This window comes from Apaloderma vittatum, unplaced genomic scaffold (genome assembly GCF_000703405.1).
Source record: "Apaloderma vittatum isolate BGI_N311 unplaced genomic scaffold, ASM70340v1 scaffold29087, whole genome shotgun sequence".
Lineage (NCBI taxonomy): Eukaryota > Metazoa > Chordata > Aves > Trogoniformes > Trogonidae > Apaloderma > Apaloderma vittatum.
The window spans coordinates 3,003-11,260 of NW_009724994.1; positions in this window are offsets into that span (position 1 = coordinate 3,003).

An 8,258-nucleotide genomic window follows, 5' to 3' on the forward strand; every position below is an offset into this window, starting at 1 on the left:
CGCATCTCCATGTTAAGTCACTCAGTGATTCAAGTCAGGACTTTGGTGCCCTGGGATCCGTCAGGACACTCTTAGAGCAGCAGCGAGGTTGACAACAACTCTCATACCCTCAGATCTAAGTGCTGAGATGAAGGGATACAGGTGCACCCTGTCAGCACACTCAGAGTCACAGAACAGTTTCGGCTGGAAGAGACCTTCAAGATCATCGAGTCCAACCTTTTCCTAGCCCTACCAACGCCACTTAACCACGTCCTTCAGTGCAACATCTACTTGGGCCGTGATGGAGCAATTTGTGCCATAGCCTGCAGAAACCTGAAGAAGAAACAAGCTAAGCAAACACGAGAGCCATGGGCATGCTAACTGCCGTTGTCCAGATGAGACAATAGACTTATTAATGCACGGCTGAACACACACCAGCCTGAATACAATAAAAAGGTCGTGGCAACTTGGCAACACACCAGCTAAAATGGGCAAGGCCCAGCGTGCAAAGAAGACATGCGTCCACACTGCTGCTAAGCTAACCATTAGTTCCTTTTACTGGATGATTGTGAAATTAGCTGGTGGTTTCGCTTGAAACCTTAGTTTTGTGCACATCTGCCATTTCCTTTGGTAGTGCCACTGCTCAGCGAGCATGACATCTTCAGTAAACGGGATCTTTTCTCTAGTTTAAGAGATCAACAGAGCAGCTTTGCATTTTCCCCTTTCCAGAGGAGTCCGTCCTCAAAAGACAGAGTCTGTATACTACGCCATATCCCACAGAAGCACCTGTAAGAACTGCACGCATCTTGGTGGGTGGTAATTGCTGTGGGCTCAGCTATGCTGAGCAACCACAAACCCTCTCGACTGGCCAACGGGCACAGGTGGGGTGCGCTTGCTGAATCGTGGAGCAGCACATTGGTGCAGAAAGCTCTGTGTCTATTCTTACAGTTTCACTAAAGCTTATCTTGACCCACTGCTCCTTCCTACAAATATCCAAGAAAAATTATAGTCAGCTGATACATGCGTGACTAGAGTTGCTTTTGACCAGATGCAAGCTGCTCTGTTCCTGCCATGGACTGTCCATGAAACACATGTCCTCACTGACACCTGGCTGATATGAGCCATGTCTAACTTGCCTTTTTGGTTCTGGAAGACTAAACAGAACTACAATGAATTAGATAATTTCAGTTTAGCTGTAGACTGCAGGTCTCTGAAGTTATGAGGGAGATGCCACCCTGCATTCTTGGAGTCCTACTGGTGAATTTCTGAATCAGATACAGCTGAAGATATTATGTACCTTAAAATATTACTCCCACAGTTCTGCTCACTCAACCATACTAACCATGAGAATGGCTGCTCACCAGACTGGCCAGTTCCTTTCCTCCCAACACACAACCCTAAGAAAACTTTCTAAGTTTTCTCAAATGCAGTTAGAAACAAAGCTACACTCTTAGCTGGTCAGCTCCAGAAACAATTACACTTTCTGGTTTGTCCTGGGCTGCCTTGAAAGATCTCTGACTCATCTCAGAGAGGCTGAATGTGGTTTTTTCTCAGTTGCCAGGTTTCCTGATTTCCAGTTTTGCAGCCTCCTGCACTTGCTGCAAAAAAAAATTGGCTACATGAGAAAAACACAACCCCCTAGCCACCCCAAGTTCCCAACAGCACAATTAAGAGAGCTCACTGCAAGCCAGGCTTTGATTGCTTATGAAGATGAGGAAAAGAGCAACCCAGAGAGCACTGGTGTGAAGAGAAAGGCCTAGAGATAAAGGAAACAGTGTTTGCATTCCAACTCAGGTACAAACAACAATTTCTAAGTCACTGATGAAAACTGCGCTTGTTCTTTAGACAGAAAAACCCTCAAGGCACATCTTTGGATAAGTGACAGCATCATGAGCTCTTTGTGTTGTTCTTCTTTCCACGACTATGCTGCTGCTCAGCTGGAGTTAGATGAAGTCCCCAGCATCTCCCATCCTAGGGCAGTAAGCTGTGGTATCCTGCTTAGAACAAAACAATTTGTTAAACTAACTCACTTAGGCCATCCCATTTTTGAAACACTAAAACACACACAAAAATGTCAGAACCACACAAAAATACCACAGAACAAGGTAACTCAGACTCAGGGCTGATAAACCTTCTATTTCCCCGCAGCATCCAGCACTCTTCACAAGGACAAAAGCAGTTTTCCACTCACCTCCTAGCTCCCTACCGGGCAGTGTCTTTTCCTGACTCGGAGGAGTAAATCTTGTTATGTGAGACTATTTTATAGCTGTCGGGGAGAACAACAAGTCACACAGGCCTTGACGGGCACAGAAACACACTGGAGCCCAACTTTGAGTCATTTGCACTTCAGCTTTCTAATTCTAGATCGGAGACCCAACTTACTCCATTCTGGCCATTAAGTAGAAACATACACATATTTTAGACCTTTGTGAAAGCTGAAGTGCAAAGCGGCTTTGACCTATTTTCCACTAAAGAAGAACAGCAGGATTCATAATGCTGTAATGCAAATGAATGTGGTTTTGCACTGTACGAATGTTTCCTCTAAACCAAAATTTGATTCCTTGAAAATGACAAGTGCTGCTCGCTGTTGCCTGACTTACCGAGAGTAGCATTTACTGCACCTAGAGGATAAAAGATGGAGAAAGCTCACCTACCTCGAAAAAATAAAATAATAATAATTTTTTAAAAACTACTAATTTTTCTCCTGAGTGTTATAAATTATTTGCTCATACACTTCCTTTTCATTACTTAGAGTTGGATTTAGGGTCTTCCAGTCACTATTCATTTGCTAGCTGGAATGCAATATTGGGAAAAGGATAAAGTTGATAAGATTGTTGTCTCTAGGCAGAGCAAAAAATACATATCCAGCACATTTTAGTGGTTAATTAAAAAAAAAAACAACCTGAAACAAAAAAAGTCCTTCTCCCTCCCATTGAAAACCTCAGAGCCACCTGGAACTCAGCATTTAGCAAAGAGCAGCACTGGGTAATAAAGCACAAATTGGAAGCACAAATAATCCACTGAAATAATACCTGCTGAGCACATTCATGTGGGAGAAATTACACCAAAAACAGGGGCAAACAAGCTTTAATTTCTCAGCCAATAGTCTATCTGCAGGTGTGGGAGTGAGTCGTTCACAACTTGCCCTCATTAAATATGCTGTAGATAAAAGTTGTCCTAATTTAAACCCAAAAGGTCAGCCTGCAAAATAACAGCTTACATGTGCACCAACAAATGACACGCTCACCTACAAGCGATGAACCCCCACATATTACAAGCAACGTGCCAACTTACCACACATGCGGTTGATGTGTGCAGAAACGCTGATTTTTTGCTTGAGCTCTGCTGCACCAAGTGATACTAAGTGGGAAGTTCACAGAGCCACAAGGAATGAACCTAGTGCTGGCAGTTAAGGCAGCACAAAATGCTAAAATTCATTTTTAAGCCAAGTCTGAAATATGCCTGTGGCAAGAGGGTTAAAGAAGCAACCCCATTTTGGCTGCAGCATGACACAGAATAATTCATTTAAAGGTCACACGCAGTTGTAGGGCATTTGTTTTCTGCTAATATTGGTTGTACTCTGAGATTTCTTTTTTTGACTCCAGATTCATTACAGCCCGTTGCTGAGACTTGTAGCTAGCCCATAGCTCTGAGAAGACAGAAGTTGAAAAGCCCTTGAAGCCTCCTAATTCCATAACGTGTTTCCCAAATATGAATCATGTTGCCTTCATTTCCTCTGCCACGTGATTTTAAGAGCTTTACCCAAACTTTACTTGGCTTCTGCTTTTTTTTTTTTTGCTTCAAAACTCATTTTTAGATGAGACAGGAAGACGAGTTAAGAAATTGCAAGCTTTTTCTTCTCCAAGTCCTGTAACACAAACACTGGTGCTACTTTTTCTGCAGGCGGTGCAGAATTGCCCCAGAAAAACCAAACTACCTCCAAACCCCAAGGTTTTGTGTAGGGTTACAGCCCATAAATCAGAAGAATGGCTCTCAGCACTAGCGAGTTTCACACTTCAGCCAGAGGGGATTTCAGAGAGAGGCTGTTTGTGTGTGAAGTGTGAAGTGTCTGTACGACACACACAGCTGAGCCCCTACTTAGGGTTTTATTCTTCTGCCACTTTTGCTGCTTGGAGATAAAATTGTTACGTATGAGAATGTTACGCTGTCAAGAAACAGCAATTAACTTTTTTCAGTAAATTATGCCACATTATGTACCAAACATCTGTTTGATGACAGTTCCAACCTGGCCAGGACCGGAGGAGACCAGCAGGTTTGGGTCCTTTGCTACGTCCCACCTTCATCTGCTATCTCCTGAAGTCAGCAGTGGATGAGTGTCCCTGTGTTCCTGTTGTTCACTCTTCACAAGCACAATTACATTTTCGAAAGGCGTTATGTTGCACGACACCTCCCAGAGCAGAGGAAGAGCTTCAGGCTCCATCAGGAAAGTCTTAGTGATGGAAAAGTCTTGCAAGCTCTGTTCCAGAAACGTGTCTTGGCTACCCTATGGCTCACATAAAAGGCAGTTTAGCTGTTTGTATACTTCACTCCTCTCACCAACAGGCATTTGTTTGCCAATGTGCAGTTATAAATGAAACACCTGAACTGGTCGAAACTGGCATATGCCCTTTAAATAGTTTAACAGCTGCCTGTGTCTCCATGGCTGTGTCTTTCAGAAGCATCTCCTGATGTCCAGCATGCAAATTGAGCAGAAACTGGGGGAAGAAGCTCTATTTCAATGGCTGCCTCTCCTACAACTTTCCACTTCCCAATCTTCCCTCCAACTCAAGGAATAATTGGAAATTTGGTGGTAGCCACCTTAAGCCCAAATAAGCTCTCAGGTGCTTCGCAGCAGGTTAAGTCCAGTACAAAGCATATCCTGACTTCAGAGACAAACTGCTCCCCACCCTACTTTGACTACTCACTGGAAACAGCTGAGGATTCAGATCTTTACCCTCTTTCACCATCACTTGTCTATGTAAAAAACTCACAGAGCCTGTACTGAAATAGGAAAAAAAAAAAAAAAAAAAGGATGTGGTTATGTCATTTAGTAAGAGTACTGCTAGGGTATGGTCTGTAGGCAAATGCTTTCATGCTCTATAGAACAACCTGGACTGAAGTAATGTGGCTGATCTGCTTGCTGGAGTTCAGGTAAAGTAATTCATATTTTAAATAATAATTAACTTTTTTTTTTCAAAAAGTTAATAGCAGCATTGACTGTAGAGAGCTATTTTTAAGGTAGTTGGGTGATTATTTCTTTCAAAGATCAAACAGTAAGATCAAATATTTAGTGTTGCTTAGCTTAGAGCAGAAAGATTTCTGCTTTAGTGATAACCATAAATAATACTGTTGCAATCAAAACACTTCCAATGAAATGATAAGAAATTATGCAGCTACAGATGAAATATATGGCAGATGTGGGACTTGGTGTTATTCATTGCACTAAACCACCTTAGTGCATCCACAAGAGAGTAATTTATACGAAAAGTGAATAATATTTTAGAAAAACAGATATAAACGAAGCCTGCTTCATAACAGTAACACTACTTGGTTTGTATTGATTAGGAGGGTAATTACAGTAAATGCTGTAAAGGTCCTTGCTGAAGCAGTGACCTGATTTTTTCTCATTCCTCTTTTGTAGTACAGCTAGATTAAGAATGATTGGTTTGCCACATTCTGTCTCTGATTATCGTCTCCTTACTATTAAAGCTACACCTACACTTACAGTAAGTTACAGATTTTATGATGAGGGTGTTCCTGCTCACGGACAAGAACCTGTGCTAACATACAGACTTGTGTGAGTCCCAACTAGCACCAGAGGAACTCAGATCTGAGTTACAAAAAGGAAACTGTTCAGGCATCCTGAACCCAAACCCTAATGAAGCTAGCACTGTAAAACCTCACTGTTCCATTTCCTAGGTCGCTACACCTTTGCTGCTAGCCCCTGATATCCACAAACACAATTAACATTTAAGTAGTCGAAAGGACGGGGAAAATCCTCACTCAGCAGGAGAAATCAAGAGCAACTGGTGCAGTGATGAGACTGGGTCCGCACCAGCAAAGACGCTCCCTCGAGCAGCGTTAGTTACGGGTTCATATGTTGTCTCTCGGCTTCTAGAAGTTGCCTGAAACAATCCTAGAGCTGCAGACGAGGAAACTCGTGGAGGACGGAGGAATTTTCTTCGTAAGGCTGGAAAAGAACAAACATGGCACCTGTCTTTTAAGAAGGTGGAAAATGCGGAGGTGGGAAATGGTTGATCCCTAGACCCAGCTCCAGTATCAGGAAAAATACTGGAATCGGCTACCAAAGAATCTGTTTGCCAGCACCCAGAAGACAACGCAGCCGTAAGTAAGAATCTGCACCGATTCATCTGCAAATGACTGAAATAGATGTAGTTTGACTTTCTTCTGTGACACACCAACAGATCTGGCAACAGGGTGTAGGAGGGGGAAACCAGCTTCAAGCACTATCTCTAAAGAAATTCTCACAAGCGAACAAAGGAAACATGATCTGTATGAAACTGCTATATGATTAGTAAGTACCAACTGAGATACTAATCAGTCTCTACCATACAGGAAAGATGTATTTTGTACACTTCAGTATCTTTCAGATTCAGCATTCTCGGTATTTTTATTAATAATTTGGACAATGCAGTAAAGATGATGCCTATGAGATGACTGCAAAGGTTATTCTTTGATGAAAATGAATCTTCAAGTTCTTGGGGGAAACATATTACTCTGTGAACTGTTGGCAAACAACTCGCTCGGATTACTCAAGATGTGAAATTTAAATTTGAGGGGAGGCAAAATGATAAAAATATTAAGTTCTTGAGAATCTGGCACTCCATTTCAGTACTTGCAATTGCCAGTTTAAAGGCTGGCTAACATTTTCTTGAAACTAACCATTTTCAAGTGTAATGCTATATATAACTTTGTACTAATGAATTCTAAAAAAAAAGCATCCAGTGAAATAGAAACCTAGTAAAAGTAGAATCAAAACTCATGCCTTTAAGAGACATGGCCAGCAATGTTCTTATACATTTCTATAGCACACACTGAGCTGCATTTACAGGTGTTGTCACTCCTCCAAAATGTCTAATGTCATCTGATTTTTCTCCAGCTAAATGGAAGCTCTTGGTCACAGGACACACATGCTCAGACAACATTCCTTTTTCCTTTTACCTGCCCTCAGGTGACAGCAGCCCCTGCCTACAATAATTCCTTGTACACATTGGCACCAATGCATCTCCACTTTTAGTGGAATTCTCTCACCTCTCCTCTACCAACCACAATCACATGATTTTCTAAGCAGCTGCCACACATTTCTTGGCTCCAAGGGATTGACTCAATCTCAGGTTGACCGACAAACCAAAGTTTTCTTTTTGTTCTCATTTCTGGCAGATACAACCACCGATAGCGATCAGGTTTCCTTTCGCTGCTTCCTAAATTCACAAAGCCGTGACCAGTCCTGCTCAGGCAGCTCAGTCTGGAAGGGGAAATCGGATCCAGCCCCCGACCAACAGCACCTCCCTGCAGGTCACACTTGCTCCTACAACGGGGACACCGGGGAAACGCTGCCAAGGAGTAGCCTTGGTGAATTTGTGCATCCTCCAAGTAAGCCACATCCAGCCTGTCTGTCGTCCTCACCAGCTTTCTTGCAAGCATGTCCTCACCTACTTAACAGCCCTCATTCTAAACCCCATTTTTCTAGTGCTATTTAGTTATTTCTAGCACACTTCACCAAAATGCAAGTGCCTTCGATCTTCAGCCTTTCCCTTATCTGAAAAAGCAGACAATTCATCAAAGAATGTAGTGGTCTCTCAGGATCTGTCAAAGCCTTGTTTAGAAGTTTTCCTTAAAAATCTGTACAAAGCTTTGATTACAGTTACAGAATTGCTTTAATCACATTTGGCACTCAAAACTCAAAAGACTGATCTTTTTCCAGATACACTAATAACATACATACTTCATAACGACTACTGAGTTGGACCTTCAGCTTTATGTGCCTCTTCTTTCCGTAGTCTGAGCTGGAAATAGATTGTTTTCCCTGATATAAGCTCTGACTGCATCCTGTGTTCAGATACAGTTGTTTCTATTATCTCTGACTGATTCTCATAACTCAGCCCACCTCTGGCATCCAGCACAATATCAGCATCCCTGTAAAAAACAGAGGTGTAAGATTTGGTAAAGCCCAAGGCCGTCTCCTAAGTCAGTATTTAGCAGATATATTTGTTCTCCACGTCTCTCTCTTTTTAAAAAAATATATTATTTTAGCCATG